Here is a 22,288-nt window from a genome sequence, read left to right on the forward strand (position 1 = left end):
CTGTGACATTCAGAAAGTGTTTTCTAGGCAATAGAAGTACACAGAAAATAATCTAAAGAAAATTTGTCACATTTATTGCAAAGAGAGATGTTTTTAATGGGATTGTCTTGCAAGGGGGGTTTGCCTGGAAGAGTTCTGCCACCTCACTTATGTGGCAGATTTCCAGTTATTAGCAACATTTCTATCAGTGGTATGTCAGTGGAATAATACAGTCTATCAAGAAAATACACCAGATTGCAGCAGGTTAAAGTAATTTTGTGCAGCAGGCTGAGGAGTGATGGCTGTAGGTCCCTACTCCTTCTTCTGTAAACATACTTTACAACTCCAGATGACAAATCCTAGAAATACCAACCATCTCTCTCTACCCAGGTAGATTTTTTTTTATACTGCTTTCTCAAATCCCACAAAAACATCTCTGATAGGGGCATGCCTGCCCTGTAGCACCCTTGCTGGCTGACCAAGGCCCTGCAGACGTGCTTACTCAACGGGGGGTTAGAAATAAACCACTTGCCTCCAGAGTCTTCAAACAATATCCCCCTTCTCTGGTGTTCATTTTATTTAGGCTTTCCCTAAGAAATCCCCTTTAGAGTCGGTGTCTTTGCAGTTCTTCTTGAGGCTGGGGGGATTTTAGTCCTGGCCTTCCAGGCCCATAGATTCTCCCCTCCAGGTTTGGGGATTTCTCAGCCCTCTTTCTTTGGCTTAGTGTGTTCTGTCAGTCTGCTCTCTCCTTGGCACAGGAGTCCTACAGCTGCTCTACGTGTTACCTGGGGGCATCTGGTCCCTGTTTCCAATTAGTTCCCAGGTTCTGAGAGAATATCTACAACTCTGTTTTGTCCAGGGGCGGCTCCAGGCCCCAGCACGCCAAGCGTGTGCTTGGGGTGGCATGTCGCGGGGGGCGCTCTGCCGGTCACCGGGAGGGCGGCAGGCAGGCTGCCTTAGGTGGCATGCCTGCGGAGGGTCCGCTGGTCCCGCAGCTCCACCGAAGCCGCGGGACCAGGCAGACCCTCTGCAAACGCCTGCGGGAGGTCCACCGGAGCCGCAGGACCGGCGAGCGGCAGAGCACGCCCCCCTCCGCCCCCCGTGGCATGACACTGTGCTTGGGGCGGTGAAATGTCTAGAGCCCCCATTGGTTTTGTCCCATCCAACCAGAATCAGCCCTGGGAGAGGGGCCTTCCCCTGCCTACTCTACAAGGCTCCTGGTCCCATAAAGGAATAAAATCACAGGTTTCCCCCTAAATAGACTGTTCACCTGGGACTACTTTCTCTCTCCCCATATCTGCCTTTTGTCTTTCTCCTAGACCTTGGGGTAACCTTAAAGGGTCACACCACCGGAAAGGAGTGGGATGACCCTTAGACCATGCTATTCCTACGGGAAGAAACCAACCCTATCACAACACCCAAACAAATATTTGTGTCCTTTTTTCTAAAACCCAAGGTTATTCTTGACAGATAAAAAATAATGTGGTTTGTATAGGCATTGATTTTACTTCATAATGATGTATCTGTTCCATCTATAATGGTCATATGATCTAATCAAAATTCATCTTCTATAAAGGGTAATGCATGGAGAATTAGACTATCATAATGCTGTTTCACTTTAAAAGAAATTCAGAAGCAACAAACAACATCACTGCACTTTCTCACTGTTTTTCAAGGTATAATATCCAGGAGCTGAGAAATAATGAAGTAACACCTGGAAAGGTAGGTGAAATGAATGCAGGTTATTTTCCTCCTGATGTGATTTTTCACCTTCCAATCACATACCTAGGATTACAAATTAATATAGTTTAGAAAAAATAGTTTGAGCTTCTTATTTCTGTTTACATACACACAATTTCAAATATCTATTATGAATATTATGCTTGGTAATGTATTATTTAATTTTTCTCACGTTTTTCTTGAATCCTTAGTCATTTATTTTCAAAACTATTTTTGTTGAGTGATAGTTGTTAGTTCCTTTGCACGTGATGAAGGAATCCTGTTTTAAGGCCATGTGCCAAGTGATGGTAAAAGATGACTTGTAATTTCACAAATACACTTTTTGCTCGGTTTATCTGCTCTCCTTTTCTGTGCACCACTCCCATTGATTTTTGATGAGAGATGTACACTTACAGAGAGAGAAGCGTGTCAGTTGTGATCTGCCATGCATGTCTGATGAGAACTTTGTTGTCAAAGTGGAGATATTGGGGAGTAAAGGGACAATGTGGAAGCGTTGTACTGTAATAGTTCAGAACACCACAGTTTACAGTGGTACTACCACAGAACTTTAGATAACCTCTGGCAAATACTATATGTAATATTTGAGTACATGGAATAGCACCAACCAGTCACTGCTCATTTTTTTGTGGTGACCGGGAGGGTCGGGGAGAGGGGACTTAAACAAATACTTAACTTTTAGTTGGCTTCATTCTTGCATCAAAATTTCATCATCCCACATCTTCAGTGAACTTTACTTCCTTTATTCATGGGAGCTTATTCTGAAAATATAAACTAAGGGGATTAGTGCATTGATCTGTCAGAAGTGTGTGATAGCAATTGCTTAATGTTGACAAATGTATAATAGTTAATGGAATGCTCCAAACTGTTTGTAAGAGAAGACCACCAGTTGACACAGTTTAGACAATAGCATCTGTTATGTTCGAGTCTATATCCCTGCAACGTAATATTACACTAATAAAACACTCAAATTTCATCTTTTTTCAGCATGAAACAGGGATTACATAAAGATGACGGCACTCATTGCATTACAAAATAAAATGAACAGCTGTCTATACCTTTGTTTTGAAGCCATGACTTTTGGATTTTATTTGTATTGTAGCAATATCCAAAAGCCCCAGCTGGGATAGGGCTGGATGTTGCAAAGGTGCTGAGGCATTAGGCAAGGTACTGAGCCCAGTTGTTCAGCATGTTTCTGGATATTGTGAGGCTTGTCATTGACTGCTACTACACCCAGCTAAGCACCCTAATTGAGCATTCAGGACTTATGGTTAGGGAGGGGCTAGCTTAGGTGTGATCCTAGCGAAGGAAAGACAGTTCTTAGCGGTTACTTGGTGTGTAAAAGTTGCACCAGGTGCCAGCCTGGAGTAATTCCTTAGGTATGTATGGTCAGTTGCAGGACTTAGCCGTTCTGGCGAGCATAGGCAAAGAACTGTATAGGATCCATTCAAGACTCTAGCCATTGCAATGACTCCATAAATGTACACTAGCATGCCCAGCTGTTAGTCAGGCCCCATCTTTCCAGTGCGATCATGGCCTGGTAGTCCTGACAAATTATAAAACCTATAATGACTGCCATAATGAATAAATAACATGTCGTCCCTCAGCTATTTGTCAGAGATAAGCAATGAATTCCATTTTAAAAACCAGCCAACTAGCAGCTAGCAAATCTTGCTTTTGGAACACCTGGTGTGTGCCAGGAAAAAATACAATCCATTCTAGAAAACTCAGCTCTGTCACATATTCCTTTCTGCAAAATACAGAACAATAATTCCTGTTTTCCACAGTCAGGGTTCTACAGGTTTGGGCAAAAAATACAAAAAACCTGTATGAGTTTCAAATTATCAGCACTGATTATGGTGGGAACTCTTGTGCTAAAGGACTTAGAGAAGTTGTTTCCCAACACTGATGGAAGATGGCTAGAGAAATATTTACGCCCCAGTTGAAGTGCACTGTCTTTTTTTTTTTCTTAGCCAGAGCTATTCAGTTTGAGGTCTAGTTGGAATTCCTGCTGCTTTACTTGTTTGATATCAAAGTGCTTTTGCTTTTGAAAGCTGTGTATTTTCCATGTGCCTCTTATATGTTTTAGGAAGTGTAGTTGAGGGAAAAGGTTTGACTTATGCCATAGGAGTGCCACCAGGGAATCATAAAGGGGAGGGTGATAAAGTATTCCTGATTATTATGGTGCAATAAAGAAGCTGATTGGCTGGGTACCCTGCTGGATCCTTGCTGGCGTTTATCTAATCAGAGCCTCCAGCATGCATGGCCCATCCTAGAGATTGCTGTAGTGGAAAATGCCTTTTTTGCAGATCAAAATGTTATGCCGAATTGGACTGAGGTTTACTGGGCCATGTGCATGTAGTGCTTGTTGAGTTTTGCTAGGGTGCTTGTACTAGTATGATTACATTTATAATTGTTCAGTGTATTTTCTCCCCAAGATAACTTCTGGTGTTTGAAATGTATTTTACTATGAGTGATTCCAACTATTTGTCACACATACACTCTCTTCATGGGAGAGTTTAGTTTTTGTAGCTGTAACAGGTGCCTGCATTTATGTTACAGATTTGTGTAACTGGGGGAGTGGGATGTTTGAAGCTTAGACTTCTTGCCAGTAAGCAGGGAATGGCCAATGAGATGCCTCCAGGCAGAGTACCCAAAAGATGCAATTTCTATTTTGTAATTTCTCCTTGCAAGTAATAGTCATCCTGTAAGGGTGTAGTTTTATGAATAAAGAAAGCCTGCACTAAGTGTGTAATCAGGTCAAGTAAGACAAGTAGTGAAGCTGTTTGTGAAATCTTCTGCCACTTCACTGCCATCAACCGCAGATCTGTATACCTTCAGAGCAAGGTGGTTTTGTTTTACTACAGTTTGCAGGATTAGAGGTAAACCTAAGCACTCTGTTGAGCATACAGAAGAGTTCCTCCCTCTGCAGGATCAGTCTGATGCAATTTCTTGATCTATAAAATAGAGATGGTAATACCTATTTTGTAGGAGTGTTGAGGCTAAATTCATGCATGTCTGTCTATAATAGTATTTCTTTAAAACGAAACAACAACACTGAGCATATTTATGTTTGTTACCTCAGAAGTTCTGTCTCAAACTTTAGGCCTGCAGTGGTTTGTAGTGGCCATTAATGCTTTACTAGACTTAAAATACTATTTTCTTTTTCCTGGAAAGGGAAATGGTTCCTAGACACTGATATATTATAGCAGAGATAGCTGTTTCATAGTTAAGGCTGAAGCTGACTTCCCTTCAGAAACGTAATTTTCGACCTCACTCAAACTTCCCCATAAATAAACCACCACCTCTGAAATTTCACCATGTTAAACTTCATCTACTTAACACTTCTAGATACAAAATGTTAAACACTTAGTTTTCAATGTAGATAAAACCTTGTCCATCCACCTTGGACTACTCTCATGACCTGGCCAGGAATAACTCTCTCTGACACTATTTTGGGGTTACTCAACATGTCTGGAGTGAATGACTACCACCTGCTCACAGTGGGACGGAGCCCTGCCTTGTGCCCATGACAAGAAACACTCATCAGTAGAGTCCTGTGAAGATACAGAATTTGTATCCACATCTGATCCGCAAACATGGTCCATGGATGTCTGTGTCCACGGTTGCAGATATCAGCAGATTAGTATGGCTGTACTCATCAGCTGCTTGGTAACACAGGCACTCTACTTCGAGGACCATCAGCCCTGCTCTTTCCCAGTGCAGGCTAGCAATTTACATACCCCACTTTGTTACACTCAAGTTTGCAGTTTTCTGTCTTCTGAACACCCACAGTGCACACTGATCCACTGCCTTTGTGGAGAGAGTGCACCACAGTTCACTGACTTCACCTCCGATCAAGACTCTTCTTAGCATAAGGTGCATAGATGGGTTTATAGTAACACAAAATTGAACAGAGTCTAAGGTAAAGGATTCAAATAAAAGGAAGTATAAAGAGTTTGGAAGCATAATGTTACAGGTAAAAGAAAAACATAAGAAGCAATCTATAGCCAATAATTATTAACAAGTTATTTTCTTGTCTAATAAGGTATTTCTCGCCCAAAGGTTGGTTTTTGCAGCTCTTGACCAGTCCAAAAAGGTGGTATCTGCTTTTAATGAGACACTCAGGCTGGCAGAAAGTCCTCTCTTGTAACGGATTACCACATGGCCAATCTTCTTTATTTTAACAGGAGGTTAAATGGACAGAAATGATTGTGCACAGCTGTCAAAATGAATTTGAAAACTGAAACTAGAATTGCTATCCATTATTTATATGACAGTTGCAGTTTTAAAATCACCAAGCTCTGTTCAGGCAGTACCCAGCTTCAATATATAAAATAATAAGGGAATAGTTATATTTTTAAATGGGAGATATTTATGCACAGAGCCAAGGTACTTTTATGTGATGCTTCAATAGGCTGTTACATCTTGGCTATGACCTTCCACGTTACCTTTGGCTGCACTCCTTTAGCTGCAATACTTATCTTTGCCTGTTCTTCTGTTTTGAAGGGAATTTTTATTCCAGGAATTGGCTAGAATCCACTTAAACTCCATTATGATCAATAATCCTTAATTTAGTTTAGAACAAACCTACATGAAGGCATGTTTAGAAGAAGTTTCCTATAGTTTATGGTCTGTTGATCATACCTTTCTTTTATCTGCCTCCTTTTCTAAACTCTGTCTCGACTTGCTTTCTACCTCCAATAAATGCTGAGGATGCATTGACCCTCAGGTCTGCAAGAGAGTGAATAGCAACTGGCAAACAAGATTTATTTTAACAGGAGGTAAGCCACGTTAGCTAAAATGTGAGAGATTTGGAGCCTATTCAGAAATGTCTCTTGAATGAATCCGTGCCAAGTTCAGATCAGTTCATTCAAGCATTTTTTTTCTTGTCAAAGAACATGAAAAGACAAGTAATTCCCCTTCCCCTTGCTTATTGTCTCACTTAATTCCTATAAGAGATCTCTCTAATTTCCCTGTTAGAAAAGGCTGTATAATTTATTTGGGTTTAAAGAAATCTGACATGCTGTGACTAATTCCAACCCTCAAGTCCTGGAATTTGTTTTTAACAAGAAAACTAGTTTTGTGGTGGAAAATTTAAATGACTGTCCACCAGAACCAGGTCTCACAAGGGGTAGATCTTCCTTGTCCTGGTAAATACAAAGGATGCACCATCGACAAATTCTACTCAGGCCTTGTCTACACTACCAGACTATTTCGAATCCAATTAAGTCGAATTTGTGGATTCGACCTTACGAAGTCGAATTTGTGTATCCACAGTAAATACACTAATTCGAATTTCTGAGTCCGCAGTAACGGGGCCAGCGTCGACTTTGGAAGCGGGGCACTGTGGGAACCTCTCCCACAGTTCCCGCAGTCCCCGCTGCCCATTGGAATGCTGGGTAGAGCTCGCAATGCCTGCTGGGGGAAAAATGTGTCGAGGGTGGTTTTGGGTAACTGTCATCATTCAACCGTCACTCACAACCGCCCTCCCTCCCTGAAAGCGCCGGCGGGAAATCTGTTCGCGCCCTTGTCTTGTCAGTTTCAGCGCGTACGCCACAGCACTGCGAGCATGGAGCCCGCTGCGATCATCGCTGCACTTATGGCCGTTGTCAACTCCTCGCACCTTATCGTCCACTTCTGCAACAGTCAGCTGCTGAGAAATCGGGCGAGGAGGCTCCGGCAGCGCGGTGAGGAGAGTGGCGCAGACCTCTCAGAAAGCAGGGTATGCCGTGCAGTGGAGATCATGGTGGCAATGGGTCAAGTTCATGGTGTGGAACGGCGATTCTGGGCCCGGGAAACAAGCACGGACTGGTGGGACCGCATAGTGCTGCAGGTCTGGGACGAATCACAGTGGCTGCGAAACTTCAGGATGCGTAAGGGCACTTTCCTTGAACTCTGTGACTTGCTGGCCCCTGCCCTGAAGCGCCAGGACACCCGGATGCGAGCAGCCCTGAGTGTGCAGAAGCGAGTGGCCATAGCCCTCTGGAAACTTGCCACGCCAGACAGCTACCGGTCAGTAGCGAACCACTTTGGCGTGGGCAAATCTACCGTGGGGGTTGCTGTGATTCAAGTAGCCCACGCAATCGTTGAGCAACTGCTCTCAAAGGTAGTGAACCTGGGAAACGTTCAGGTCATCATAGGCGGCCGCGCGATGGGATTCCCAAACTGCGGTGGGGCTATAGATGGGACTCACATCCCTATCCTGGCACCAGCCCACCAGGCCAGCGAGTACATTAACCGAAAGGGCTACTTTTCCATGGTGCTGCAAGGACTGGTGGACCATAGGGGACGTTTTACCAACATCAACGTCGGGTGGGCGGGCAAGGTTCATGACGCGCGTGTGTTCAGGAGCTCTGGTCTCTTTAGACTCCTCCAGGCAGGTACTTTCTTCCCGGACCTACAGTGTAGGATGCCTACAGTGATCCTCGGGGACCCAGCCTACCCGCTAATACCCTGGCTCATGAAGCCCTATACAGGCGCCCTGGACAGAGAGAAGGAACTCTTCAACTACCGGCTGAACAAGTGCAGAATGGTGGTGGAGTGTGCTTTTGGACGTCTCAAGGGGAGATGGCGGAGCTTACTGACTCGCTCGGACATCAGCGAAAAGAATATCCCCGTAGTTATTGCTGCTTGCTGTGTGCTGCACAATCTGTGTGAGAGCAAGGGCGAGGCCTTTTTGTCCGGATGGGAGGTTGAGTCAAATCGCCTGGCTGCAGTTTACGCTCAGCCAGACACCCGTGCCGAGAGAATATCCCAGCGGGAAGCGCTGTGTATCCGGGAGGCTTTGAAAGCAAGTTTCCTCGGAGATCAGGGTAACCTATGACTCTCCACTTGCTTTCAAGAGAAACTGACCCTGGGCCTGTGTCTGTGTCGATTTCGATCTGCGGCTACATGCCGCGTTCTCCAAGTTTCCCCCACTTCCAAAGCACGTTTTAAAGCAAAGTAATTGTTACACTCATTATTAATAAATCTTTGTTTTACTTTGCATTTCTGTTCTGGTGTTGAAACATGGTCGCATACTGTGCTGGGCATGGTGTGCACTGACGTACAGACCGCTTCCTCCATAGAGGACTGACATCCTCCTGCTCCTACATAGGTCTCTGGGGTGGGGGACGGCTGAAAGTGGTTCTGCATGAAGGGGAGGGTTTGCAGGAAGGGGCGAGTGGTGCCTTCTTTGCATAGGGGTTTGGATGACGGCAGTGGGCTGTGGGTTTGTGCGTAGGAAGGGGTGATGGGTGTGGGAGAAGGGTGAGTATCTGTCCATGGATGAGGGCTCTTGTTGGGGCTCAGGGCAGCGGATAGGCTCGTTGATCCGTTGGAAGTGCATGGAAAGGGCAGCCTGCCTTTACATTAATGGCGTGGCAGGCGCTAGGACCCTGGACAAGCATACACATTACGGAATGACCAGGGGCAGCATACACAACACAGAATGACCCTGGTGCCTACTGACTGCAGTGTGTGTGTGCCCTGCAGTTGATCCTTTCCCCAAGTCTGTACCCTGGTACTGTAGGCTATACCGTGCAAGTATGAAACCCCTGTCCACCCCATACACCGAAAAATCCTCTGACAGGAAAGACATGACCGAAACAGTGATTAACAGCAAACATCTTTTATTAATCTAATAAACAGTGGGGGGATGAAACTTGGATTTGGGACTGGCTGAGCCTATAAGGGAAGCACTTCTACAAATTTCTAACGTGAGAAGTGCGGGGTACATGGTCGCTCTGTTCTGGTTCAGTGACAGTTCTCACGGCCCCTACCGCCCCTCCGTCTTGTACTTTTGGGTGAGGGGGGGGCAGGACTTCTTGGCGGGGGAAGGGCGATTGCAGAGACACTGCAGGGGGGCCCTGTCCTCCAGCCTGCGGTCCTGCAGGACATCAACAAGGCGACAAGCGTGTCCGCTTGTTCCTTCATGAGACCAAGCAGCTTTTGGGTGGTCTGTTGGTCTTCCGGCCGCCACATATCCTGGCGTTCCTTGTGTGTGCGTTGCTGCTCACATTGGGTCTCCCTCCTGTGTTTCTGCTCTGCAGCCTCTGCTCGGGAGCAGGCCATCAGTTCAGCGAACATCTCGTCCCTAGTCTTCTTCTTTCGCGTCTAATCATTGCCAGTCTCTGCGAGGGGATGCCGGGGCAGTCCGGGAAAGAGCCAAGCTGTGTGATGGGAAAGTTAGTGATTTCCTTGAACAGATACATTTTTGCGAACAGTGAACACCATCTAGTCAATTTCTATGAACAAGACCGTACCGGGCAACAAGTCTCACGTGGTCTCAAGACAAGCACGACATTTTGGGCTACGCTCTGATTGGCTGCGGCATTGCACAGGAGAGCGGACAAGTCGGGAGAGATAGCTGAATCCGTCTAGCACACAGTCCTGGTAAGCCTTACAGTAGATTATGCTTATCAGTTAACGGATAGCTGTGCCCTCCTGCTAAAGGCAATCTGGAAATCAGATACTATGACCCTTTTCCAGCCACTCCCGACACTGCAGGGGAAAGATCAATGTATGCTTTTCCTCTGTGGCCTACAGCATGTGGCTGCTAAGCGAGGGGCTTTGTTATGCAAAGTATAAGTAAACCATTAAGAACAGTAACTATTCGCTAATTGCCCTAATTAGATGCAGCACTTCATGAACGAGATTACCCTGAGGCGGGTCTCTCAAGTACAGAAAGACAGGATGTTAAGGGAAGCACTTCACCGACCGGGACCCTACGCGGCCATGCTGGTTGAGGCGATGGTTCCCCTGTATCTACGGATGTCGTGGCGTAGAAGACTGTGCTTCACCGGAGGACCAAATAAGGCACCTCTTCCTAGAAACCTCCTGCGGAGGGTATTTGAGGAACTTTTTGACGCATTTGTGGAATTGTCCCTAGAGGACTATTGTTCCATCCCAATCTGTGTGGACCTACTGTTCGTATAGTTTCCTGTTAAAAACTTTTAGATATAGTATTTAGATATAGAATTTCTATTTTTTGTATACATGTTTTCGTACAAATAAATGTTTTCTTGTTTATACGACTTACCGCCTGATCCTTCCCCTGACTCTGAGTCTGGGTTAACGGCCGGGGAGGGTTGGTAGGGGATCTCTGTGAGGGTGAGGAAGAGATCCTGGCTGTCAGAGAAAGCGGCATTGTGTTCGCTGTCGCCTGCGCCTTCCTCCACGGACCCTTCGTCGTCTTCCCCATCGGCGAACATCGAGTAGGAACTGTCCTGGTTCACTATGCCATCCACTGAGTCCACGGTCACTGGTGGGACAGTGGTGGAGGACCCACCGAGAATGGCATGCAGTGCCTCGTAGAAGCGGCATGTCTGGGGCTGTGCTCCGGAGCGTCCGTTTGCCGCTCTGACTTTTTGATAGCCTTGCCTCAAGTCCTTGACTTTCACGCGGCACTGCATTGCATCCCGGCTGTATCCTTTCTGTGTCATGGCTTGGGAGACCTTCTCGAAGGTCTTTGCATTACGCTTGTTGAAGCGCAGCTCCGACAGCACAGACTCCTCGCCCCACACAGCGATCAGATCCTGGACTTCCCGGTCTGTCCATGCTGGGGATCTCTTTCTATTCTTCCATTGGGCTGACTCCTCTGCTGGAGAGCTCTGCATCGTTGCAGGTGCCGCGGAGCTCACCCCGATGTCAAAGCAAGAAATGAGATTCTAACTGTCCAGACAGGAAAAGGAGTTCAAATTTTCCCAGGTCATTTCCTGTGTGGCTGCTCAGAGAATCCAAGCTCGGACTGCTGTCCAGAGCGTCAACAGAGTGGTGCAGTGTGGGATAGCTCCCGGAGCTACTAAGTTCTATTTGCATCCACACCTAGCCTAATTCGAGCTAGCAAGTGCGAATTTAGCGTTACTCCACCTGTCGGGGTGGAGTACCAAATTCGAACTAAGGAGCCCCCTAGTTCGAATTAAATGGCTTCCTGGTGTGGACGGTTGAGCGATTAGTTCGAATTAACGCTGCTAAATTCGATTTAAGGTCCTAGTGTAGACCAGGCCTCAGTAAAACTGGTATAAAGCTGTAATAACTCCATTGACACCCACTATCTGGGGTATAACAGTGTTTTTTACAGCATTGTAACGGAGAGTAGAATTTCAAAATTTGCCTATTTAACCTTAATGTAATGAGGAAAAACTTGGGAGTCTGAACATTGGGTCTAATGGCATTTCAGAATATTCATGGAAGTCAATAGGAGGCCTAGAGAAAGGGATGTATGTCTGGGGAAAGAGAAAAACACACACACAATTCTGTTCCATTGTTTCTCCTTAGTTGCCCTTACTTTTCTTTGTCTTTTCTCTACTTTATATTCTTCTGTCTTCCTTTCCTCACTCTAACCTAGGGTTTGTTTTCAAAAGAGTACAGGGATTTATACTTTGAGGAGTATTATAACATTATGGTTTGACATTTGAGATAATGTATCCTGTTAGGTGATGACACAGAAGGTGTGAGAGACCATTGTATCAGAAAGTTGTACTTCCCTCTTGCTTTAACTAGGGTTTTCTGTCATCTGGCACTAATGACTCCAGCTATGTGGAGTCATCCGTACTCTGTGGCTCCTCTTTTGACATCAACACCCCCTTCCCCACATACATTGGTTCTGCTAACCTCTGTGAACGTGTAGGAAAAGGGCAGGGCAATGGTACCAATCTCTTTCTCAGTAGCTACCAGAGCTGGCTGAGTGTAGTGAGGAATGTATGTTACATGGTGGCAGAGTCTGCCCTCCCTCTGTGTTTCTGGATGACATCATGCTTGCCTGAGGCTCAATGCCTCAGTCAGCTCTTCTGAGATGATGCAAATTAGCACCTCTCACAAGTTGCTTAACGTTCTCTCCAGTTAATGAGGTGTAATTCAGCCTGTCCTCTGTGTGTGTGTGTGTGTGTGTGTGTTGTCAGGACAGTGTTTTCCTCTGAAACTTCTCTTCTGGCATCCTCTTATATAACTTGTTGAATTGCTGCCGAGAATGTGTGCAGTGAGTGTTTTGGACTTCACCATGGGTCAATTACACATTTTTAAAATATAGACATTAGAGATTGCTATGTTCTTATTTTGGGTTGGCTTTTTGGTTTCTTTCCCAAAGAACCTGGTTAACATTTGAACAGACCTAAGTATTTGGAACCTATTCCTGTTCTGTAGAAGAGGTTTTGTATTAAAGAAAGGGAAGAATTCTTGAGGTTAGTTCAAGGGAGACTAAGCAGGATAACATTAAAAGAAAAATTGTGGCTGAAATGAGAATCTTCTGATAGTGGTGTATTAGACTGCAAAATAGGCTTCCAAAAGAAGTCAAGGTCTTGGGTTTTGAAAGGCATTTTGAGCCCCCTCCCAAAAAAAAGGCTACAAGAAAACGTACAATATGGGACAATCCAATGTCCTTTTAATCTATTTACTGATGTCACCCTCATCACTATAACAATATTCAATGCCTTGTAATAATGGATTTTATCCTAACAAGGCCTGTGAAGTACAGAAATGCTTCTCCCCGCTTTGCACATGGAGACCTGAGGAGTGAGCAGATTAAGTGACATGCTCGAGGTTACACAGGAAGTTGGTGGCTGATCTGAGAACTCACTTCTAAGTCTCAGGATTCCTAATGTACTGGAAAGGGCACTGGACCATCCTTCCTGCATGGCCCAGTAGGATGGTTGAAATAGCTTAAAAGGTCTTTTCCATCTCTTTCTAAATTCTATGATGTCTAAAGTTCTAGTAAGCCCCATGTGCCCCGATTTTGCTTATTCCTCTTAACAGCTACGAGTGACTCAAGCACTCTGTCACTTAAATGTTGCTGAGCGTAGTAGGTTAAATATAATTGATATTCACAATATTACAATTCTAACTTAAATACTCGAGATCAGTGAAATTCAGAGAGCTGTTCCTCTCCTAGTCCCTTTTATGTACAGTAGCCTTCAGTTCTCAGGTCTCTTGATTTGAGGACAATATCCCCTGCTTTTACTTAGGCATGAGTGGAATGAAGGACGGCATGGCATTATTTTGAGATAACGTAGGGCTCACATAAAGCATCTGTAACTACAGGCTAACATTTTCCAAAGTGCTCAGGTAACATTTTCAAAAGTGACTTAAAATATCTCTATGCTAGGGGGGCAAGTCTCCCTGCTCGTGTACATATAAGAGAGCTCTCATAGCGCTACTGCAAGTATAGAGAGCAGCAGTGCAGTCGTGGTAGCACCGGTAACAGCAGCAGAGGCACAGCTGAGCCGTGTTGAGCACAAACCTGGCTGAAACCAGTGGGGGACACGCTCGGCTTGGCCCAGCTCAGCCATGCCTCGGCTGCTACTACCCATGCTATTGCGGCTATCCTGCTATTTATACTCACGCTGGCTCAATGAGCTATGTGTACACGAGCAAGGGGGTGCTAGTGTTGTGTTGTAGACATGGTGTTAGTGACTTAGGCGCCTAAGTCTCCTTGTCATTTTATTGACTATCAATGTGCAAAAGCACACTGGGAATACAGCAGTACCTCATTGCTATGGTGATTGGTGTTCTATAAATATTATAAGTAGGTAGGGAGCAAATGCCAAGAACATCAACGGAAGGCTTCCAACTTCTAACGGAAGTATTGACCAAATGTACTGGACTGTAGTACAGTCTGCCAGGTGGGTTATGGCAATATGAGGGTTGATATTGTTGCCCCTTTTGAGCCAGAGTGAAGAGCTAATACTTGGGGCCTGGTCAGGTTGTTTCTGTTTAGGAGGAGAAATTGATGATAGGGGCCAGGTATTTCTTCAGGGCAGTCCTGTCTATTTTCAAAGAATGGGCACAAAGTCCTATTTCCCTGAATGCAGGAGGCAGATTACTTGTTCAGAAATCCAATCCTGCCTTTCCACCAAGTATGGTGCCCAAAAGAAGCTCTTTCTGTTGTCTTCCTTGCAAAGCCACACTCACGACTGCTTCCCTTGCTTTTCACTGGCATTGTGTCCTACACTCACAGGCGTGCACAGCTGCAAAAATAATTGGGCATATTTAACCTAGAGATGGGTCAGGGGGACGTAAGTCTTCAAATATGTTAAGGGCTGTTCCAAAGAGGACTTGGATCAACTGTTCTCCATGTGCACTGGGGATAGGATAAGAAGTCATCAGTTTAATGTGCAGCAAGAGTGATTCAGGTTGGATTTTAGGAAAAACTTTCTAACTATAAGGGTAGTTAAGCTCTGGAATAGGCTTCCAAGGGAGATGAACAGATTAAACAGAAACCTGTGAGGAATGGTCTATGTGTATACTTAATGCTGCCTCTGTGTGTGTGTGTGTGGGGGGGGGAGGAGGGCACTCTAGATGACCTCTTGAGGTCCCTTCCAGCCCAACCTTTCTTTGAATCAATCCCTTAGCCCCTGTGCATCCAACCAGTTTGAGGTAAATTCCTCAGCCTGCATAGATAAATTTCTGGTCAACCTTGCCTTGAAGCCTATTGCCTTGGGGTAGTGGCTTCCTATTGTTTCCTAAACTAGGTATTGGGGTATTTAATTGCTGCTTCTATTCAGCCTGAAAAAAGAGTGCTTCGCACACCTATCTGTAATTCTTTATAGATGAAAGACCCGCTAATACTTTCCAGCATAATATGCAGAGGCTGTGGGGAAAGGAGGGCACTGGGGATGGATAATTTGATGAGCAATTTGAAGTTCTCAGAGCCCCTTACTTTTTGGGCCCACAAAACTCAGCTGAGTTTAGAAAAAACAAGCAAACAACCTTTCTCCTTGTAATTTAAACACTATTAGAAAGATCCAAGCAAAAAATCATACTGTTCTAAGAAATATGGCACCATGAGAATAATACCGGTATAAAGAAAACTGTCTCTGAAAATCAGTATAATCTAATTTATTCTAGTAAAATACCAGTATTCCCTAATAATTGTATGGTTACAGGATGGTTTTATTATAGGGTAGAATTAAGATTGTTTGGATGCTTTAATTATGCCTTTCTGCACTAACATGTTGGCATTTCTTTTAAATTTAATCTTATCTCTGAATTTCTGTTGTTTGTAATGCTTATTTTGGGGGTAATTGCCAGCATTCCTGTGATGTTTTTACCTTAAATTACTGAAATGTACTCAACCCTAACTCTATTTTGATGTAACTTTTGATTTGAGATACCTAATGTTTGAGATTTTAAAAAATGAGTGTGTAAAAATAGACTCTTAGGTCAATATTTAAGCACTTAAATAAGTGGTTTAATTTTTCCAAAGCACTACATGTCCTGCAGGTCTCAAATGAAGTCAGCTCAGGTGACTTTTTAGACACCTGACTTTTTAGACACCTGTTTTTAAAAATCCTGCTCATGATATTTACATATGTATTCCATTTTCAGAGCTTCTCAAGTGGATTGAACATGACACTTTGCCTCCAATACTGAAGTTATCAAACTAATGATGTTCCAGTGGTCTAGAAATGAACAAAACAAGTGCACCCATCCCTATCTACTGCATATGCTTCCAGGGCATTAAGTTGATTAGAATTCTATAGGATAGAGCTTATTGCCAGGGATTGACAGACAATTTGGCAACATAACAATTATGGGTTCTAATTAACCTGCATGGCAATGGATGGTTTTGGGTTGTTAACACAGCATAGATTAATATTAAAATATTAAAGTACATATAGGTGGATTAGCATAAAGGAATAGAAGGAGCCTATACTACTGAGAGTGGTATATAAGATGATAATACTCACTACTTCTCTAGTGTCTTCAATCCAAGGATTTAAAAGCAATTTACAAAGTCTAGTAAATTAAGGCCTAATTTTTCTTTATAATAGCGCCTCAGTTATGTGGGACACTTCCAATAATGTTTTAATGGCATTTAAGTACATAAAATGGTACTATTGTATACTAGTGGAAAATAAAGGCCAGTATGTGAACACTGATTGACCTTGTAACAGCTCTATTAGCTATTATGGTATCAGTGAAGCTGTAGTGGTCTGAAAATGATAATGGCTGATGTACTGGAGTCAGACACATTTATATTTATGGTTGTAATCTGCATCAGTTGACTAATTGGTGACTAGTGTAGAAAAGGCATGAGGTTTCCCAGTTAGGGTAAATGTGTGCTCTGTGATGTTGGGTTGCTGGAATCTTATTTGACTTGTAATGTGTATGCTAATTTAGAGTGACACATGCTTGTTGGAAAAACCTGATGTCTTGGCAGATGATGAATTAATTCCTTTCTTGCTTTTGCTCTCATCTGGCCACTAGGATGTTAAATTAAAAGTTTTGCTTAATGTGAACTTGTCTTTTTTTTTTCTCTTAGTTTCCATTGCAGTACTAACTGTAAAAGGCATTCTTAAAGTTTCCTAAGTTAAATGAAAACTTGAATGATCTCAGCTTCTGCCAATGGATTTTTGGCTTTGCTATTTATTTTTCAATCCTATTCTGAATCACTTGACCTATGTTGAGTAGCCTATTCAATAAAACACAGAAGCTTTTCATACAATCATCAGGACTGGATCTTTTTGAGAATGCTTTGAGGATGTCAACAAGCATGTGGAAACGGATGATCCAGTCAGTGTAGTATACGTGGACTTTAAGAAAGCCTTTGACAAGGTCCTCACCAAAGGCTCTGGCACTGAGCAGAGGGTAGGAATAAATGGTCAGTTTTCACAATGGAGAGGAGTAAACAGAGGGGTCCCCCAAGAATCTGTACTGGGACCTGTGATGTTCCACATATTTTTATTAATGAACTGGACAAAAAAGTGAAACGTGAAGTGGTAAAGTTTGCACACAATACAAAATTATTCAAAATATTTATAACCAAAGCTGACTGCTAAGAATTACAGGGGGATCTCACAAAACTGCATGATGGCAACAAAATGACAGATGAAATTCAACATGGGTAAGTACCAAGTAATGCATGTGGGAAAAAATAATCTCAACTACACATATATAATGATGGCTTCTAAATTATCTCTTACCACTCAAGAAAGAGATCTTAGTGTCAACAGCTCAATGTGCAGAAGCTGTCAAAAAGGCTAACAGAATGTTAGGAACTTTTTGGAAAGGGATTGACAGTAAAACAAAATATCATAATGTCGCAGTGTAAACCTGTGGTGCACCCGCCCCTTGAATACTGTGTCCTGTATTGGTTACCCCCTCACAAAAAAGATCAGGGCCGGCTCCAGACCCCAGCGCGCCAAGCGCGCACTTGGGGCGGCGTTTTGCCGGCAGGGCGGCAGGCGGTTCTGGCAGACCTTCCGCAGTCATGCCTGCGGGAGGTCCACCGGAGCCGCGGGACAGGTGGACCTGCCGCAGGCATGACTGCGGAGGGTCCGCTGGTCCCGTGGCTCTGGGGGACCTCCCGCAGACGTGCCTGTGGAGGGTCTGCTGCTGCCGCGGCTCCGGTGGACCTCTGCTCCACCGGAGCCGTGGGACCAGCGGACCCTCCGCAGGCACGTCTGCAAGAGGTCCCCCAGAGCCGCGGGACCGGCGTGCTTGGGGCGGCCAAATTCCTAGAGCTGCCCCTGAAAAAGATCTAGTGGAACTGGAAAAGGTTCAGAGAAGGACAACAAAAATTATCAAGGGTATGGAACAGCTCCCATATGAGAAGAAACTAAAAGAGATTAGGGCTGTTCATCTTACAAAAGAGATGACTGGAGTGGGGGTGCGGGGGATATGACTGAGGTCTATAAAATCATGAATGGTGGGGAAAGAGTAAATAGAGAAGTGTTATTTACCCTTTCCTACAATACAAAACGAGAGGACACCCGATGAAATTAATAGGCAGCAAATTTAATGCAAAAAAAGGAAGTACTTTCTCACACTACGCACAATTAACTTATGGAACTCATTGCCAGGGGATGTTGTGATGGCTAAAAGTATAAATGGGTTCAAAAAAGACCTGATAAATTCATGGAGGACAGATCCATCAGCCTCCATGGAAGCCAGCCTACATGGTGGATAGGTCCATTAGTCAACATGGTCAAGGATGTAACACACCCCATGCTTGGGCTGATCCTAAACCTATGACTGCAGAAGCCAGGAGGGGAAGATGGGCAAAATTGCCCTGTTCTGTACACTCCCCCTGAAGTTCTAGTACTGGCTACTGCTGGAGACCGGATCTGGGGCTAGATGGACCATTGGTCTGATCCAGTATAGCAGTTCTTATGTGCCTTCGCTGATCTGAATCTAACAATTGCTGTCCTTAGTAAAAATGCTGATCTAGTTCAGCCAATGTGCCAATAAGCATGCTCTGGCTAAAAATCACTTTGCCTACCTCTCTAGGAACTTGAATTGTAAGAGGCATTTAATTTTTATAAAATACCACTCAACAGTTACTAGGGCTTTGGTATTGAGCCACCTTGGACAGATTTTTTTCTTTCCTAGCTGCATTTATGCACCTCCTCACCTTTTATTGAACCATTCTTATTTTCATACCTTGTGACCATTGGTAGGGGCTGCAACACATGACACAGCCTCACTGGTTTGTTCACCTGGTGCTTTGCGATCACAATTGGTGTTCCAGGTTATCAAAACTTGGTAGGTTCCTGGGTAGTTGCTGTTGTATGAAGTAGTGTGTTAATTTTTTAGATACTCCTTAAGGAGGAGTAGTAGTTGTTCATCTGGGTGGTGATAGTGTGGCAGGTTTCCAAATGGTTTATGGTGTTCCATCCAGCAATCAGCTCTTCACCTTTCTCTTCTCAACTGCTCATGATGCTGGATGTGTCTCAGCCATGAGATTGGATTGTCAATATGATTTCATATTCGGAGAGCTGATGTATTTCAAAGATTTTGCATTTATTCCTCTGCCCAAACAGTTTGTTTGTGATTACTTGTTCAGATTCTGCACAGCTGGCTAGCAATTACTGTCCATTTGATTAATGTTTGCCAACTCCCATTACTGTTAATCATCCTTGGCTTAATTCCTTGTTTCTCTTCCACCTAAGCACTGAAACCTCTGACAATTTAGGTTTTTTCACTTCTTGGGGCTGATCCTGATAGTAGTATACAAACAGATTAAATTCAGCTAGGATTGTCCAAAACACTACTCTGGCTTCTCTATATTTGCTGGTGGCTCATGCTTAGAGTTGAGCCATAAAGCTATGAAAGTATACCTCAGTACATGTTCTAGGCAGCCCATTACTGTAGTTCAGCCAGCTGAGGAGAAATTCCTGGAGCTGGAGAAGACCTTTGCACTACATGAGCTCATTGTCACATGGCAGGTTGCAGGAAAGGCTGGGTACTTGCTCAGCTGTTTACATGATCCTCACACACTGGACAAGCAGTTCTGTTGATATCCACTCTCCATATACCATGTATGTTGGAGTAGCAATAACGTCTTAGGATCTTAGGTTAGTGTTGTTACACCAGAAGAGGAAGATAAGGAATAAATACTGAAGTGAAAGCTATAATAATTTTTTGTATCGCTTTTTTTGTTTTTCCTCCTAGTCTATAAAATTGTGCAAATTGGACTAGCAAGGTTTTTGGTCCATATTTCCTTTCCTGGTTTGTCATACCACAGCCTAAATTTAGAAGAGAGCCTTGAGGGAGACTGAGTTGATATAACTTAAACCAACATTTGGTCTCCTTTTATATGTACATAACACCATTTTAGATTCTCCCTAGATTCTTGCCCACTTACCAGTTACAACCCCTTATGCATCATCATTGAATTTGGCAAACTGAGTCTGAGAGACTAAGATGGTGCAGCTCACATGCTGACAGGATGAGAAGTGTAGCAAGAAAAGCAACCAAGGCCTTGTATACTCTTAAAATTCTACAGCAGCGCTGCTGTAGCACTTTAGTATAGACAATACCTATGCTGACGGAATGGGTTCTCCTGTCAATGTAGGTAATCCCCTTCTTCCCCTCACTGCCCTTCCTGCCCCAGAAGGAAGTAGCTAGGTCAACAGAAGAATTCTTCTGTCGACCAAGCGCTGTCTACGCGGGGATTTATGTCAGCTTAAGAACACGGCTAGGGGTGTGGATTTTTCACACTCCTGATTAGCGCAGCAAAACTGACCTAATTTTCTAGTATAAGCCAGGCCTAACTTAAACTTAATTTATTTAGTCTGTTTAGCACATTGCATCTGCTCAAATTTTCTTGTCCTGGTACAACTCGGATGAACAGATGTCCTGATTTTATACAGACAATCCCGATATTTGGGGCTTTTTCTTTAATAGGCTCCTATTACCCCCCCATCCCCATCCCAATTTTTCACATTTGCTGTCTGGTCAACCTAGGTACAACGTTTGAAATGCATAGGTTAATGGAGTTTCACCTAAATACACCAGTGTGATGGAAGCCACTCTGGACTTAGTTCCAATAGTTCCATACCATTTGCTGATTTCCCGCACAGAATAGTCTATGTAAAAATAAGTGCAAACAAGGCATGGGTAACTTTAACCCCCAGATGATAGAAACTGAACTTTGTTTCTTGTGATTATTTCAAAATGCGGCAATACCATTTTTGTTTGGACATCTTATTTATACTCCTTTGGGGATATTACTTGTGTGAGCAGGTACCCCTGTAGGCATGCTTTAGAACATGATCCACAGAAAAGGTGTACTTCTAACTCACTTCATTCGTTGGGACCAAAGTTGTCAAAAGTAACTAGTAATTTTGGTGTACCTGATTTGAGACACCTTAAAAGAACCAGAATGTGTGTGTGTGCAGCTCTGTCATAAAAACAGGCTCTTTTTATGCTGTCAAGCTGGGCTTTGAAAAATGGAGATACCAAAAATCATTCATCACTTCTGAACAGTTGCTAGTAGCAACTTGTTTGTTATGAAGCAGCATACTCAGTAATGCAGCATCAAGTTCCCTTGCATTCCCTTTGCATCACCTTTCATCTTGCACTTACACACAAAATGCTCTGCACGTGTAAACCCATAATAACTATGGGCCTGATCCTGTGGTCTTTATGTGCAAAATGTTCTTAAATGCAAATAAACTGCAGAATTTGGCCCTGGAGGAACACATGTAAAGAAATATACTCTCCTTCATTCTACATAAATATAAGAAATATTAGAAGTTAATAGGCCAAATTAAACCCTGTTTGCATTTACTGAAATCAGTGGAGTTATATAGGGATGAATTTGACCCTTGAAGCTGATGATTCCCTATGTTAATCTTATTGAATAGTGGCTTGGAGTTCAAGAAAAACTTTAGATAGTGTTAAAAAAACCAACTGAGCAACCTCTTGGCACTGTTGCATCTTTTATGCATGAAGTGTTCTCAGGTTAGCTGTAACTCGATTGGTCTCTTTCCTAAAACAACCAGAATGCAGTAAGACAGTAGGTCCTGTAAGATTTATTTTGATGGCCAAAAATTATCTTCATGTTTAATAGTTGAGACAGAATATAGACAGAATCCAGTAATTAAATTCCAAGCATTTTATGGAGGAAAATCCATTTTGGGGTGTAGTCACACTTGAATATACATCTCTACCCTGATATAACATGACCCAATATAACACGAATTTGGATATAAAGCGGTAAAGCAGCAATCAGCTGCGCATTCCGGTGGATCAAAGCAAGTTCGATATAACGCGGTTTCACCTATAACACGGTAAGATTTTTTTGGCTCTAGAAGACAGCGTTATATCGGGGTAGAGGTGTATACAGTTTATATAGACAAGGCTATAA

General features: G+C 43.6%; 1 protein-coding gene across 1 annotated transcript in view; it reads left to right on the plus strand.

The window, feature by feature from the left end:
• Positions 1-1,681: 1,681 nt before the first annotated feature.
• Positions 1,682-22,288, plus strand: part of ARHGAP24 (Rho GTPase activating protein 24) — a 431,989-nt gene continuing 411,382 nt past the window's right edge. The window contains exon 1 of the mRNA XM_039539650.1: positions 1,682-1,701. The gene's annotated coding sequence lies outside the window, so the exon portion shown is untranslated. The remainder of the gene's footprint in view (positions 1,702-22,288) is intronic.

Source organism: Mauremys reevesii, linkage group 5 (genome assembly GCF_016161935.1).
Source record: "Mauremys reevesii isolate NIE-2019 linkage group 5, ASM1616193v1, whole genome shotgun sequence".
NCBI classification, from domain to species: Eukaryota; Metazoa; Chordata; order Testudines; family Geoemydidae; genus Mauremys; species Mauremys reevesii.